Source organism: Rhodnius prolixus, unplaced genomic scaffold (genome assembly GCF_049639745.1).
Source record: "Rhodnius prolixus isolate KJV_2025 unplaced genomic scaffold, Rpr scaffold_5, whole genome shotgun sequence".
NCBI classification, from domain to species: Eukaryota; Metazoa; Arthropoda; class Insecta; order Hemiptera; family Reduviidae; genus Rhodnius; species Rhodnius prolixus.
Window position 1 is genome coordinate 10,227,691 of NW_027411624.1, and position 15,522 is coordinate 10,243,212.

At 34.1% G+C, this 15,522-nt stretch overlaps 1 protein-coding gene across 1 annotated transcript in view; it reads left to right on the plus strand.

Moving 5' to 3' along the window:
• Positions 1 to 15,522, plus strand: part of dve (SATB1_N and homeodomain domain-containing protein dve) — a 227,324-nt gene that overhangs the window by 102,359 nt on the left and 109,443 nt on the right. The gene's annotated exons all lie outside the window — the stretch shown is intronic.

Genomic DNA, 15,522 nt, shown 5'->3' on the forward strand with positions numbered 1-15,522 from the left:
GAGAAGAAGAATCTATTTGTTCATTTAAAAATAGAAATAAAAATTTATGATTCTTAAATCTATCAAAATACATCTATCAATAAACATCGGTTCGCCTCTAATCTACCAATTAGGACGAATTAAAATTGAGTTAATAACAATAAGTTTATGTCACTAGTGAGTCTTTAATTCGGAGCAATTAAACTCTTGGTAGTATTACGAAAGCAATTATAGATATGTTTTGAAGAATCGTTCATCATTATTAGAGACAAGTTGTTCTATATCTGTACACGGGGTATTCACGGCTTTGAGTATCTTTTTATTCAGGACATGCGCGTGTTGTTCTAATTGATGGGTCCAAAATATTGTAGCTTTTTTATTTTATTTTTGATTTGTATTTAGATTATCTATTTTCGTTGATTTTTATTGCAAGAATATGTTAGATGTTCCCTTTTTTAGCTTTTAATCTCCGTGGTAACTTTTGCTTCATCTTCTTTTTTAGTCACACAATGCTTTTACCTCTATTCTTTTGATTTCCGTTTTGTCAGGAAGTTTTGCTCATAAAAAGCTGAAAACTAAGAAGACTTTTCACTTTAACATTTTGAGAAAACTAAGGCCTAAAAGCTTCGATTGTCTTTCAAAAGATCTAGCATTAATTCTCTAACACAGTTGCAGAGGTTAGGTTGTTTTATCGGGGATTAAACTGAGGGCAATCTGCATAATACCTGTTGTTGCATTTACACTTATCGCCAAATGGTCGAGAAGGTATTTGAAAATGATATGCAATTTTCCGAAACTTTAGAGAATAAAAAGTAAAGTAATGCCTATTTTTTTTTCAGGCAGGCTTTACTTTACTGTCCAATCATCTAATTACGTGTCTTGAACGAAGGCGACTAGCAAACTTACTTTACTTATAAAGTTTGCACCCAAAAAATCAATAAAATCTTAAGTCCAACACTGGTATTTGAACCCAGTACCACAATACATCTTAGCATTTTTCAACTTTTGATTTTCTTAATTTTGTGACCACTATACATCGAACTGTCCATGTGTTTTTTGTTTTCAAATTGACGACACTCATATTTCAAAAGCAGGAAATAGTCTTTCATCAAACATGCAGCTGATTGGTTTGTTCTTCATTTCCTGGCAGCAACAAGCTCCTGTATATGCCACGTTGAATAGTATAGTCAACTCCTGAGGAATTGCTGCTCTTAGAGGACTACATGGTATTATGCTGCTGTCTTCGTTTAATCCCTTGATGCTTCATTTAACCAACCCTTCAGAACAGAAACTAGTTTAAAAAAAGAAAGAGCCACCACTTAAACTTTCAAAAATCTTAATTATTAAAGAAAATATTAGCTAAAACCGCCATTAGATATTTTTGCTACTTTTTTCTCAAGGCAGATCACTACCAGCCTGAAGAGTATGTTAGGAATTTTCAGCAATCCTTTCTGAACTGGTTCTCTGGAAGAAGTATTGCCGCGTTTCATTGCACCATTCGGTCGGGCTAGACTCTAGAATGAATGGAATGTTCGATGTTGATAATGTTCTTAGATGAGTCTCAGTCTTTAAATGTCTGACTCTTTTCCAAGTCTTAAAAGAATTTTGAAAAATTCTTGACAGAATTAGATTTTAGAAATTAGATGCTGTTTTAAATTTTTAAACCTTAGTTAAATGAAAAAAAAAAGGGCTAGCATTGTATTCCTTTGGTTATCTTTGGTCAGAGAAGTAATTGTCAATTTTAGTACACGAATTCTATCAATAATAATAATATATATTATTTGCCTAAACAAAGATACATCTTGTGGCAAGGAGACTGTCCTGCACATGCACTACAATTAAGTAATATCAAATTAAAACCATTACATCCTGTATTAATAAAACATAATTAAAATATAGAATAATGATATATAAAGAACAGATACATATAATTTAAAGTAAAGTGAACAACTACTTAGATACAACTTACTCTGATAAAATAATCTAGATATTTTCGAACACCTGAAATTAACACTACCGACAAAGAACATTTAGTTAACTCCTGTTTTATTGTATATATATACGATACTTATACAAAGAGCACAGAATTCTATCAATAGTAAAACGTTAACAAACATATTATAGAAGAATTAAAAGTAACAATTATTTAGTATTGCATTATTTGTAACTGCAAATTTATAAAATGTGCATTACTCCCATGACTTGATGCTACTGCAGACAGATACGAAGAAGGTGGCCTTTAACGTCAGTTCCAAGCCAATCTATTGCAGCGCTCCTTTTACACAATTTGCAAATGTCCTTTCAGGCCAAATGAGATAGTGTTTTTTGATTGAAGGGTTCATAATTTTAGACATTCAGACATTCTGTAGATAATTTTTGATCAAGCGAACTGTGAAGGCGGTTACTGTCAGCAATACATTGCTGGCAAGGCAAAATGAGCTCCACGTTATTCGAAATTGTCCATATTGCTTCGATCTTTTGTAAAAATTGAACTAAACGATTTGGGAGTGTGGGATATCTTCCCTTAAATTCGTTTATCTCTTTTATAACAGATTGTTAGCGAGCAGGTTCGATTCCTGGTCTAGATCTTGGATTTTGTTTAATGTTTAATATGAGACCTTTATAGTAAAGTATGTTCACCAGTCACCTCCGTCCGCGGCATCTACTTAGACAGTTGGGGCCCTAAAGTCCGACTGAATGGGGTAATTAATAATCTGCCCTGAGGGCTACTTAATGACAAAACTAAAAATGATTAAGAGATTGATTAACAGACTGATTATAACCCCAAAACTTGTTGCTTCTCCGGTATCATCGTGTATTCGATTCTGTAATTCTCTTTTCCTACAGCATTACAGAGAGTAATAAATGAATAAAAACCTACAAAAAAAAAAAAAAAAATATTTCAAACCTCAAGTTCCGTTTAACCTCCCACCAAACTATAGGGAATTCTAACTGTAGAAATGAATTAAGCGAGTAAATCCTGGAAGGCTCAACCTTAATCCACACGTACAACGTCACACACTGAGATACAGAAATACACCTCCAGAACCCTGTTTGTTCCAGTGAGTTTAGACCACGTGACCAGTGAAGTGTGACTCCCCCACTTCCACTTACAAACTCTATAGAGCTTCTATATATACATATATACTAGCGCTGCAGGGGATAGATAACTTGTTGATTACGCTCCTGGCACCCTTGTAACAGCTGTAACTTCTTCACCGCCTCAGATATTCTAGTGTTTGTTCCTTTATTTTCTCTGTCTCCTCATATTTTGTATCTCCATTAAGTTGGCAGTGTTGTTGCTTCACTTCCACTTAGATCCATTGGAACACTTAATTTATTTTGAAGTTTATTATTAGTTAACCAATTTTAAATTAGACAAAACTATTTTCTGTTAAATTTATAGTTTACAAAACGCATTTGTTTTAATTGAATCTCTTTTTCGTTTTAATAACTATTATGGATGTAGTAAATTCATTCGTATTATAGTTGATTTTTATACTTAAAACTTTAGCTGTCTTGTTTTAAGTACAACTTAATCGCGATTGTTTCTATATTTATGGAACCAATCAGGGCGATGTAATTCTTCAGATCATAACAATGTGTGTGTAGATATTAGCAACAATACTAAGTTTTTTTTCCTTCATTGGTGAGGAAATCAAGTTGGTACTTTTATTAAGCAGTTACAGAGAGTTCGGATGAAAGCGAACTTAAACTAATCGGTTTGCTTATATCCATAGATTCATTTTGGAATGTACCTACTTGGGTTTTTGCGGCTTGGTTAATCCAAGAACATTAGGTTACTACTATCACAGATTGGATAGAAAGTGAAAAAAAGTAGCCTTCAATTTAATTCATGCGGTTGTTGAAATGAAGTCCTTTTTACTAAACAAATACTCAATGGTGGCTTTAGTTTATAGCAAAAAATACTCTCTTTTATTTACTTCTAGCTTCTCGGATTTTTAATTTTCATCAGATATATCCGTTTTGAGGGATTCTGAGTGAGGAGACATGAAATTATATTTATTAAATTATAAACGATTTGGAATTGAAAAGTGTACTGCGGATCGTGGGACCTTTCTCTAATTGGGATTATGGAAGGCAATGGATTTCTAGTACGTGGAGTAGCCATTTTTTTTTTTTAAATCTGGAATTCCTTGATATAGTCAGGTCAGGCTCCTGGTGGAGCTTGGTACAGTAGCATGGGCCTGAAGGCCTCTTTGTAGAGATGCAGTCAGCTATGTTCAATCATCTTCGAGTCTCATTTGAGTAAAAAAAAGGAAAAGTAGTTTTGTAGTCAGTTTTCCGGAGTTCACTAAATCCTGAAGAGAAATTCAGTTAGTTCGTCCAAAGTTATCTGTGAACATTTTACGGATTTTCAAACTTAATAATGTTTGTTTTTGAGTTAAATACGAATCAAATATTCATACTTTGAAGAAATGCTGTGTTTTGAGATTAGAGTAAGTCAAAGTCATGTGAGTTTTTCACCAGATTTGATTGGCCTCCTTCGAGGCATTTAACTTTCGTAGGCTTCCATCAGTTCTGGAAAGCGCCTTACCATTATCTTCTGTATCAGTAACTTCTCGGAGGTTCGGGACAAAAACCTGTGGTTTGATTTGAATAACGTTCCTTCTTTTTTTGAAAAAATCTTTCTCATTTATATTCTTTTACAAAAACCAACATCTCCACACTTCCGAAGTCCAACTCATGTTCTTGTATTCCGCGAAAGAAATATCCTATTACTCGTTCTGTTTTTACAATTAGTCAAATCAGTACATTTCAGAGTAAAACTTTATTTTGGGAAATACCAATATCAACCGTGTTTCTTTGAAGCATCACTGACTTTGAAGATCGTGCCTTCCTGAAATTTACTGGCTTCAGTTGTTGTGAGGCGTCGCAAACCGATTAATTGTTACTACACTGAAAGAATACATAATTAACTTTATATATTTTAACATAGATTCCTTTTTGGCCCGGAAGTTGAGAAACAAATGGAAAAGATTTTGTTTTTATTTTTTTGGAGGGGACGGAGAACTTGAAACGGTTTAACCGGAAATTCTTTGAATATTCAATTATTATAACAATCAAGAAGGCATGTTATTTCCATTTGAAAAAATTGTCTCTAGAAATTAGGTATGAGAAAATTCCTTAAAATTATCGAGGTTTGTCTGCAATTTTAGGGAATGAAATTGTGAATATTTTGGCATTTTCTCTAAAATATTTTGACTACCATAACTGTATCCATCATCGATTTGTTAGGCATTTAAAATTATCATCTACATGCTAATTAATTAATAAAATAATTTTATTAAATTATATTTTAAATGGTTATCATAATAATATTTTCTTATAAGGCGCCAGAACAGGCTTTGAAGTCAGGGACTTAAAACATTCTCTCATATAATCGTACCTGAAATTGCACGTGAAATTTAAGGAAACTCCACCCTCTGGGTTTCCAGGTAAGAATTTATGAAATTGCGTACAGAATAATGTATTATCTGGTTACTGGAGCATCCACGGGTGTTATGACGATTAATTTAGATAATAATTAATCACAGCGCTACCATCAATTCTCTACCCGTTCATAAATTATCAAATACTGATACCGACTTGAATCATATTTGATTTAACTATATTTTGGGGTGCAGTACTTTGGTGATGTTATTATAATGCAAACGGAAGTGTTAGTAACGTTAATTTCCTCTTTGCCCTAATATTTGTTATTAAGTTATTAATGATTATTAGTTAATTGTTTCCTTTCTACAATTTTAGATGGAAATTTAGTGTGGGTATTCAAAATGTTTGTTTCTGCTGGCTTTATCATTTCATCCAGACATCTTCTAACGGAAGTTACTTGGTACTAACAAAGGAAGTACCAAAAAAAGTTCTGATGTGAACTTGCGCAAGATTTTTTTCAGAATTTTTTCCTGTTATCATTTTCATTTTTACAAAACATTTTGCCTTCCTTCAGATGTTGATCTTTCTTTTCCCCCTTTTCTAGAAGAGCACTTCCGAAGATTAGGGTCATCGAGCTGCACTCAGACTCCATATAGAACAGACAAAATTTCCAGTGACTCTCGCATTTCGCACTGCTACAATGAGTTGAAGTGGCTTTTTCCTGTCTATCGCCGCCAATATCTTTTGGCTTCTTTCCTTTTTCAAGTCATCCAGTCTCAAAGGTCTTCCTATATTTTTCAACTCCTTAAGTTTAAATCCTCCATCCATTCCCGTAACACTAGATCTCGCTCATCTGATCTCTATATTCCCCCTCACCGTACCTCATCCTTTGACAAGTCCTTCCTAATACGTGCTACCTCTTTCTGGAACTTCTTACCATCATCTGTCCGCCATGCTCCTACCCTATCTATCTTTAAATCCCGTCTATCCAGCTTCCTACGAAATTCTAATTGTTTTAATTTATTTCCTTAATTTCTGATGTTATTTTTATTTTCACTTTTTGTTATTACTTATTGATTTATTTATTTTCTGTTTAATCACAGGCAAAACTATTAAGGCCTCTGATTGTACCTGCTTTTATTCTTAGGGAACAATTGTCCCAGAATAATAAATTTCTTTTCTATTCTATTCTATTCTAAAATATTAGTAATTAGTATAGGACGATTAAAGTACACAGTTGCAGTTTTTTTTTCTTTAAACATTAAAATTGATTAAGTAAAAAGCTACTTTCGATTGATCAATTTGGTCCAAAATCTTAGTACTTGATCCACCTTGTAACTCCTAGAACATAATTCAAACGTCAACTTTGTGTATGTTACCAGTTATTTGGCTCATGATGGTTACATAAACAGAATCATTCAAGCAAAGTCCATAGATTACTTTGTGAAAACCTGTTTTTTCCAACTCAAGAGGCCTTAACTTGTATTTCCAAGGCTTATAAATGTCGAAAATTGTTACCTAAAAATAAGAGAGACACTTCCGGTAACCAAACGGAACACCAAGTTGTTCATTATACTCTTTATGTACTAATAATCCAAATTTCTTTTAGATTAGAAAAGTTAAAGCCAAACCTGTACAGCTTAGAATTAACAAATCTTTCTTCTTCTCCTAAACTTTGTAGAAGCTTCTGCTTAGAATATTCTTAGGGAAGAAGAAGAAGAAGAAGACGAAGAAGAATACAAAAAAGAAAGAAGAAAATATCGAATAATGTCTAGGGGTAGTGTTATATACTGTGTGAAACGATGTGACCGTTGAAAGCATTCAGGATTGCCTCCCTAGGGTGTGTTCTATCAAGATATCAGATCTTTATTGCGGGTTAGGTCATCTCCGAGCTGTGGGTATCTTCTACCCAGTTACATACAGTGTGCATACCCACAAATATTATAGTGAAAATGATTTAAGAAAAGTTATAATTGATTTATTCTATTTTAATTTTCATAACATCATTTTCGCAATACCTCCCTTTTTTTTCTTTGGATAATTTTTAATGGCTTGTTAAATGATTAATTGGGAGCTTCATGAACCGTGTCCACTAATACGCTCTATTCAACCGCTAAGGCGTCTTTATAATAGTAAAGAGAGCCCACTTTAGCCTGTGTTAAATATAAGCACTTAATGAGAAATACAGAATGGCCAATTATAATCATTTAATACAACACTTCAGCTAAATAGCTAGCAGTGAAAGTCCCAGATAGTTGCGAAATGCTGATAGCATATTTCTGTGTTTCTCGTATTAGTAAACATTCCGTTAGAAATTTAAATAGTTTGTAATAAAACTGTCTAACTGTGGATTAGATAAAGCTGTGCGAGCTATCTGTTAGATAAATTTTGAATTAATACTGAAAAAAAAATCATTTGTTTAATAGGGGGACCTTAAACCAGATTTCCTGCGATTTATGGATATAGCGATCAGTAAATTTTATTAAAAATAATATATATAATAATTACAAGCATGAATACTTCTTTCATTCGATTTCTTTATCGCTCTCTAGATTGGCCTAATCTGGACTAGACTAATTAAATATGTCTAATTTAATAGGACGATGCTCAATAATGAATATAACTGCTGTTGACATAAAAGTAATGTCTGTCCTCTGAGAAGACCTCATTTTCCAAGTGAAGACAGTACTCGTATTACTTTAGAGCAGTAATTTTCAAACTTTTCTTTGTCACGGCACACTTTTGACAATTTCAAAATTTACACTAACATTAAGATAAGTTTAAAAGTACTTTGCTTATCCTTAATACATTGTATAAAATAGTTTATTTTAAATATAAAATAAAATAATATGTACCACAAAAAGAACAGTACATGTTTATTAAGGGATTAATTACAAGTTAATAATAAGAATACTTTTATTGAGAAATTTGAGCTTGATAATTACAGTTTATATTTGGTCGTGTAAATACGATAATTCTACTCTCATATCGTCTTCTACATTTAATATATAATTTTTTTTGTATGCATTTCTAAATTTTGGCGGCTTACTTTAAAACTTTCAAAACGACACAGTGATTGAGAATCACTGCTTTAGAGTATTGTTTTGTAAAGCATTTATTTTAAGCAAGGATGTTGCATTCTGATTGGCTGCTGTTATTATTAGTTGTTTTCAACTATTATTATTATTATTATTATTTTTTATTTCTCTTTATAATTAAAAAAAAGGGGTTTATTTTATACTAAAATAACATAAAATTGTTTACGATTATCCAATATTTATAAGATTTGATATTCAAGACCAAACTCCGGCAGACGGATATTCATGACGAAATAAGTTTTTATTTATATATATTAAAATGTTTTTTCATATTCTGAATTTTTCTATAAAACTAAGCATGAAGTTTCAATGTGCAATTGCATTACAACCTTCATTAGTTAGTGTAAAGGGGACTTTAGGATGGGCAGGATTGGGAATGATGAATGGAAAAGAATGGAAAAACCTGTAGCTAGTTGATAAAGAGTAAGGGTCATGTTTGATTCTTTTGTGTCTTTAGGGCATAGAAGGCTGTGTCGTGGCAGACTGGGTTAGGATTGCAAACTTAGAATGGATACAGGAGTTTCAGCAGACCATTTTGGATTTAGGAGTTTACGGGAATAACTCTACGATCTAAAAGTTCTGATAATCTGCTGGCTTCCCTTTAGTTGAATTAAGTCGCCTTTAAATGTAGAGAATACTTTTTTTGTAAGTGCTTGTTTTATCTTTGGGATTAGTTTAGAACAGAATATATGGGCGAGTCCTGTTTTGTAGGCACTGTAACCAGAACAGGCCAAAATTTCCTGTCCTCTCTTTACGGGTCCAAAATTTGACCATCGTCTGGAGTTCGAGAGTCAGCCTTTAAAATACAGCAATATATACTGTTGTTATCACAATCAGGCTAGGACATAAAGGGGCGTGTTCCAAAATTGTCTTTTTCTTTTAGATGGGACAAGGAAAAATAATAAGCTTTTTACTTCCCCTGGAAGTGCTTGATTGATTGATACTCTTTTGCAGAAAAGTTTTGCGGATTATGGAGCTCAAAATATTATTGCTGTACGATGTAGTGCTAGTCGTATTGCAGTAGATATGAAAAAATTTATTATGAAGGCAAGGCCGTCTATTGGGTAAGAAGCGTGTTATTAGAACGGCACATTTCCAGGACATGAAGGTGGCTTACATCCATCTTGACTACGACTAGCGCATCCATAAACGGGCCGGTAGAGGTGTCGTGCTACGTGAAAGCGTGCCAAGATGCCCACTGTGTGTATATTTATTTTACTGTAATGCTTCTACTTTTGTAAGAGCTCTTGTCTTGTTTAGTTCTTCAATTGTATAGTTCATCCATCTAGCCTCTACCACTTCAGAGAGGAGGCCCGTTTATTGTGCAGTAGAGGTGCTAGCGCACGGCCAAGACACTATTGGTAGTGGAACTCACTTGGCAGTAGAAAAACTTTTTAGTGTGGGTGGGGGGTTGGTTGGTGAGGAGAAGGAGGGGAGGTTAGACGTTCTTTTGTCGGCATTGGCGATAGACGTTGCCATCATGATGAGAATATAAAACAATCCAGTAGAGCTTTACTTTACTTTTACCTTTGTATGTGTGTATGAAGTTGCCGCCAAAAGAGTACTGCGTATCACCGTTCTTGCCGCTTAATTCTTGCCGCCGGAAACACTATTGGACGGAAACAGCATGTTTTCTCCCTTTCATGGGCCACAAACATTAACTAAGAGACAGAGAAGGAAGAACTTTTATTTTTCTTTGGTTCAACTATTTCTTTCCCTTTTATTTTTAGTTTTTTAATTACAAGTTCAAATTAGATTCATGCATCACTGGTGATGGCTGATTAAATGTGCTCTTTTTTTTTAATCTGCTAAAAATAATTTTAAATCTTTCAAATAACACTTCGCGTACCGGACATTTGGCTAGGATGCTAATTAACTTTTCATTTTTCGCTTATATTTCAATCTAATGCGACAATTCAATGTATAATATCTTCTAAGACTATTTGTTCTAATTCAAAAATAAATTACGTTCGAGAGTGGTTTCGAAAACCAAATTTACACAGGAAATAAACGTTTTGATTTCTGTTGAGCTGGTTCCAGAAACGAGAAACCTTAAGAATATGTGTTCTAAAATATGAAATAGATGTTCGTCCACTCTTTTTTGGGGGCCAAGATCATTAGATCGTCAGCGAATCTTAAATTTCTTTTGTTCTTTTGTAAACCTTTTGTCCCGAGTGTTCACTACAAAACGACTGTCTCTTTATACCTTCCGTTTGGGGCCGGGTAAGAATAGTCCCAAGGTATCTCCTGTCTGTCGTAAGAAGCGACTAATAGGGGACGCCGTACGGAGAACCATCTTCACCTGGAATGGTGTAATAAGTTCAAGCTGACACCAGGAGGGTGTGCGGAGAAACTGTAAGTCATGATATTCATGACTGGGCTAGTGACTGTTCTAGGCCTTAAGTCTCTCTACGAAATGGTACCACAGGATTGTGAGTTGAGGAAAGGTTTCGTGGTATTCAAGGTATTGCAATGATGATGGTAGAGTCCCTATGATCTATTGTGTGGGAGGAGGATGGTCGTTTAGCCTTCGGGAATACTTAACGCCACCTTCTCCAGTCACCACGAGAACCATGTCCCTTTTATACCGATCTAAGAATTCCTTTTGGTATACCGACATAGCCAAATCCGGTAACTTGAAATTACAGATTCCAAAGTAGCTACTCATTCTAATCCACCAATCCAAGCACTCCAAACTCTCACACTATCTCCTCTAATACGTCTGAAGCGTCGTTGGCCCTTCGACCCTGTCGACAACTGACCTGAGAGAGGCAGTAGCCCATCCAAAACCCCTTAATGACCCCTATATTACTGGTTATCATCTCTGGATGACAAGTCCAAGACAACAAAAGCACATACTTCGTGTACACACATCCGTTTTAGTTGTCGCAACTTGTTGTAAAATTGATAAAATAAAATAAAAACTGTTGTCCCAGATGGAAATGCGATGCGGAGGATTTTCCAAAATATAAACCTTCAGGAAGAAATGTTCGTGCCCTAGTGATAACTAGTGGCTCCTTAATGGTTTTTTGCAACCGTATTGCACTGTTCTGTGTTGCTTTTCAAACAGATACCAATATGAAAGAGAGGATTAATAAAATGAAACGAATCCTCGCAGGGAAGGATTAGAATATATTGTCAATAAGGATTTAGATTCTGTAACTGATAAACTTAAATGAATGATAGATAAAAATTCAATGAAGTATAAATAGATAGAAGTGGGGGAAAAAGAATTCTAACGCACTTATTTGCATACATTTCATCTTCTAAATATTCAATTTGTTTTCATTCATTGTGTTTGTACAATAGTTCTTTATGACGTCAGTCGAGTTTATACAATTTATGTATTGTTAAGGATTAATCTTTGTATATTAACCATACTCAGTGGTCATCCTCGTTTAGATTAATTGAAAACAATACTTCGCGATTTGTAGATGTAAAAACATTATTTTAAATTTTGTTTATTTGCATTTCAATTAGCAATGTAAATGACATTTATTTTATTAATAAAAATAATACACGCAAATGATTTATTTTGCTGAAATGGTTCATCTGCTACCAACTTATGAGATTTAACTGGCTGGGCCAAACATTATGGGAAGCTGTAATTTTCTTCTGAGTGGAAGTAAGGGCCATTTTTGGTTGTCATGATTATGGGTAAATAGAAGGGCCACTTTATTAGGGAAAATTAAGACTACGTTCTAAAATAACTTCATTGGCTGTTTGGGGGCCTACATTCATTGGCTGTTTGGAGGTCTACATTCATTGGCTGTTTGGAGGTCTACATTCATTGGCTGTTTGGAGGTCTACATTCGATGAACGAAACGTTGAAACACTTTTGGGGGAATCAAGATTTACTTTTTAAATCTTTTTGGTTATAGTGAAATTTGCTGTACAGACACTTCTGCTTGCAGTAGATGGGCTTCCGCCACTACAACCTATTCTCTATTGCAGCATAAGCAAGTTAACATCTATACTTTTCTTATGTATTTGTTTAGATTGGAGTTTACGAGGGCTTAAATGAAGCTTAACCAGTTAAACGTGGAATTTAGTTTTAGAAAACCCCCCACACAGTGTGCGGAATTAAAATCAGAAAATGACTTGTATACACGTCGAATGCAGGACAAAACAACCAAAAGTTTACAATAGTCGTAATAGATAGTCACTGCAAGCACTTTTTCTGCAATCTCTCTGGGGCTTGAGTTTACACAGCATTCTGTGCTCTTTCAAAAATCTTGCACCGCCTCACGAGGAGAGCTTTTACAAGGAAGAAAAAAAGAGCTTTGAATTCTGTGCAAAATGAAATTTTGCTCGTACTGAGGTCTGAATCTCTATCTAAAGTAAAAACAGTATTGCACAAGGGTTGAGAGCTTCTATTTGTGAGCGTAGTTCCCAATCTCTAATGCGGAAGACCAAACATGTACCAACCACTTATCATTTGGCTGGCTCTCACCGCAGTTCTGTCGGTAAGTTAAAGGAAACATCCCACCAAATAATATTCTTATTGTATTTTATTAAAATTTAGAGTTTTTTTACAGTTAATGGCAATTTTATATTTTTCACAACGAGTATACAGGGTGTCCCAAGCTATATGGATAACGACTTTTTCTCGGAACTAAGATAGCTAGAAAAAAACTAAAAAATACGTGTTCCCTTAGATTTTTGTTAGGAATCCAAATTTACTTTGTAAATTTTTTTTGGTGCTGCCAGAAGCGAGATACAGGCACCAACTTCATTTTTTCAAATGGGAAGGTGCGGTTTTTATTTCAGAAATAGATTCCTCTATTTTTTTAAAGAAAAATTTACATGAACGATTTTTTTCTGTGAGCGATATTTTACAAGTAATGAATGAAAACATGATTCTTATAATAAACGTCAAAATGATAATATTTTAACGGTTTTTTGATTAAATAAGAAGAAAAGTACTATTTTATTATAAATTTCACTCCTCATTAATATTACAGATCATGCCCGAAATGGCGTCCACCATTAGAGATGCATAGACATGCACTTTCCTGCCAATTGTCCCTTACTGCCAAAGAAATAGATTCGGCTTTAACCGAGTTACAGGTATCTATTATTCTCTGCTTTAGTTCATCTACAGATGCAATCCCGGCTTGATTCTGATGCACCTAGATTTAGAAATGCTTTTTGATAGCCCATCAAATTTCCTATCGAGATATCTCTTTACATGCCTGATGGTGTTATATCCATCACGGAGGCTATTCAGTGGCCACCTCTCTCACCGGATTTGACACCTATGGACTATTTCCTTTGGGGATACCTGAAAAACAAGTTGATTATTCATAACGTTTTTCTTTCTTTCCTTATTTCTGCTTATCGAAAAGCATTTCTAAATCTAGGTGCATCAGAATCAAGCCGGAATTGCATCTGTAGATGAACTAAAGCAGAGAATAATAGATACCTGTAACTCGGTTAAAGCCGAAACTATTTCTTTGGCAGTAAGGGGCAATTGGCAGGAAAGTGCATGTCTATGCATCTCTAATGGTGGAGGCCATTTCGAGCATGATCTGTAATATTAATGAGGAGTAAAATTTATAATAAAATAGTACTTTTCTTCTTATTTAATCAAAAAACCGTTAAAATATTATCATTTTGACGTTTATAATAAGAATCATGTTTTCATTCATAACTTCTAAAATATCGCTCACAGAAAAAAGCAGTTCAAGTAAATTTTTCTTTAAAAAAATAGAGGAATCTATTTCTGAAATAAAAACCACACCTCCCCATTTGAAAAAATGAAGTTGGTGCCTGTATCTCGCTTCTGGAAGCACCGAAAAAAATTTACAAATTAAATTTGGATTCCTAACAAAAAACTAAGGGAACACGTATTTTTTAGTTTTTTTCTAGCTATCTTAGTTTCCGAGAAAAAGTCGTTATCCATATAGCTTGGGACACCCTGTATACACGTCGAACGCACCTTAATGGAGATTTGGTTTGACGTGTGAAATACACTTAACAGGAGATTAAAGGCTTCATTTTTTGTTTAAAATTTGTAAGTCAGTAAAATTGATTGAACTTCAAGAATTTTGTTGCAAAAATATATTGGGATTTTTTAAAGCCAATTTATTTCTTTTTATTGTGCAGTTGGATTCAATAATGTGTTCAATATTGTCGAGAATTCCAGCCAATCACAATTCCTCTTTCTTCACCACATCAGGAAAGTGAAAAAGTAATCATGCCCCGAGATATTTTTTCCTCGTTTTTTTTTTTTTAAAAAAAAGCATTTTATACTTGAGAAAACAACAGATCCTGCTAAAACTTTATTCCAGCTAATCTGGATCACAATTAAACATTTCCCTTTGTGCGTTTGTAAGTGAAAGTTTTTAATTTGTGCCATTTTTTTTTTTGCTTTAATTTGTGCAAGTTGTGAGCACGTGTGGATGTGTAGTTGGATACCTGGGCCTTCCTAATCCGGAATCTCTTCCTCCATTCTTCTCCCACAGTCCCCCTATCTACAAACACACACTGGGCCCTCATGCTGCGAACAGAGAGAGAGACTTTTAATTCCCATCCTTTTAATCCAGCTTTACGAATAAAAGAGGATAACCTCAACTACTAGCTGTACTAAAAACGTTACCTCTGTCTCTCTCTTTCGATTCCCTGTTCTCTCTCCTTGTTTATATTTTTCTTATCCAACGTATTTTATTTTTGTTTTTTCTAAATTCAATTCGGCATTTAGATTGTTATTTTCAAAGCTTCGTACTGTTCATTGCATGCTCCTCGCCTCATGGCGAGTTCTCTGACCATACTTTTTATAAATCTGGCTCACCGATTTACTTTTAGGGAATTTATTTCAAACATTGCCCAGAGTTTTATTCCTGTTTTTTATTCTACGAGAAAAAAAAATCGATTGTTTCATCTATGATTAATCGGCTAAATTTTAATTTCTTCCTCTTACCGTTCGTTAGCAGGAAGCGAAGTTATCGTGCCGATGTCTAAATGTGTTTTTTTTTTTTTTTAACCAAGATAGATAATCGCTTTATAGAGTGCTCTGAGTTTAAAAAAATAATTATTTTATTTTACT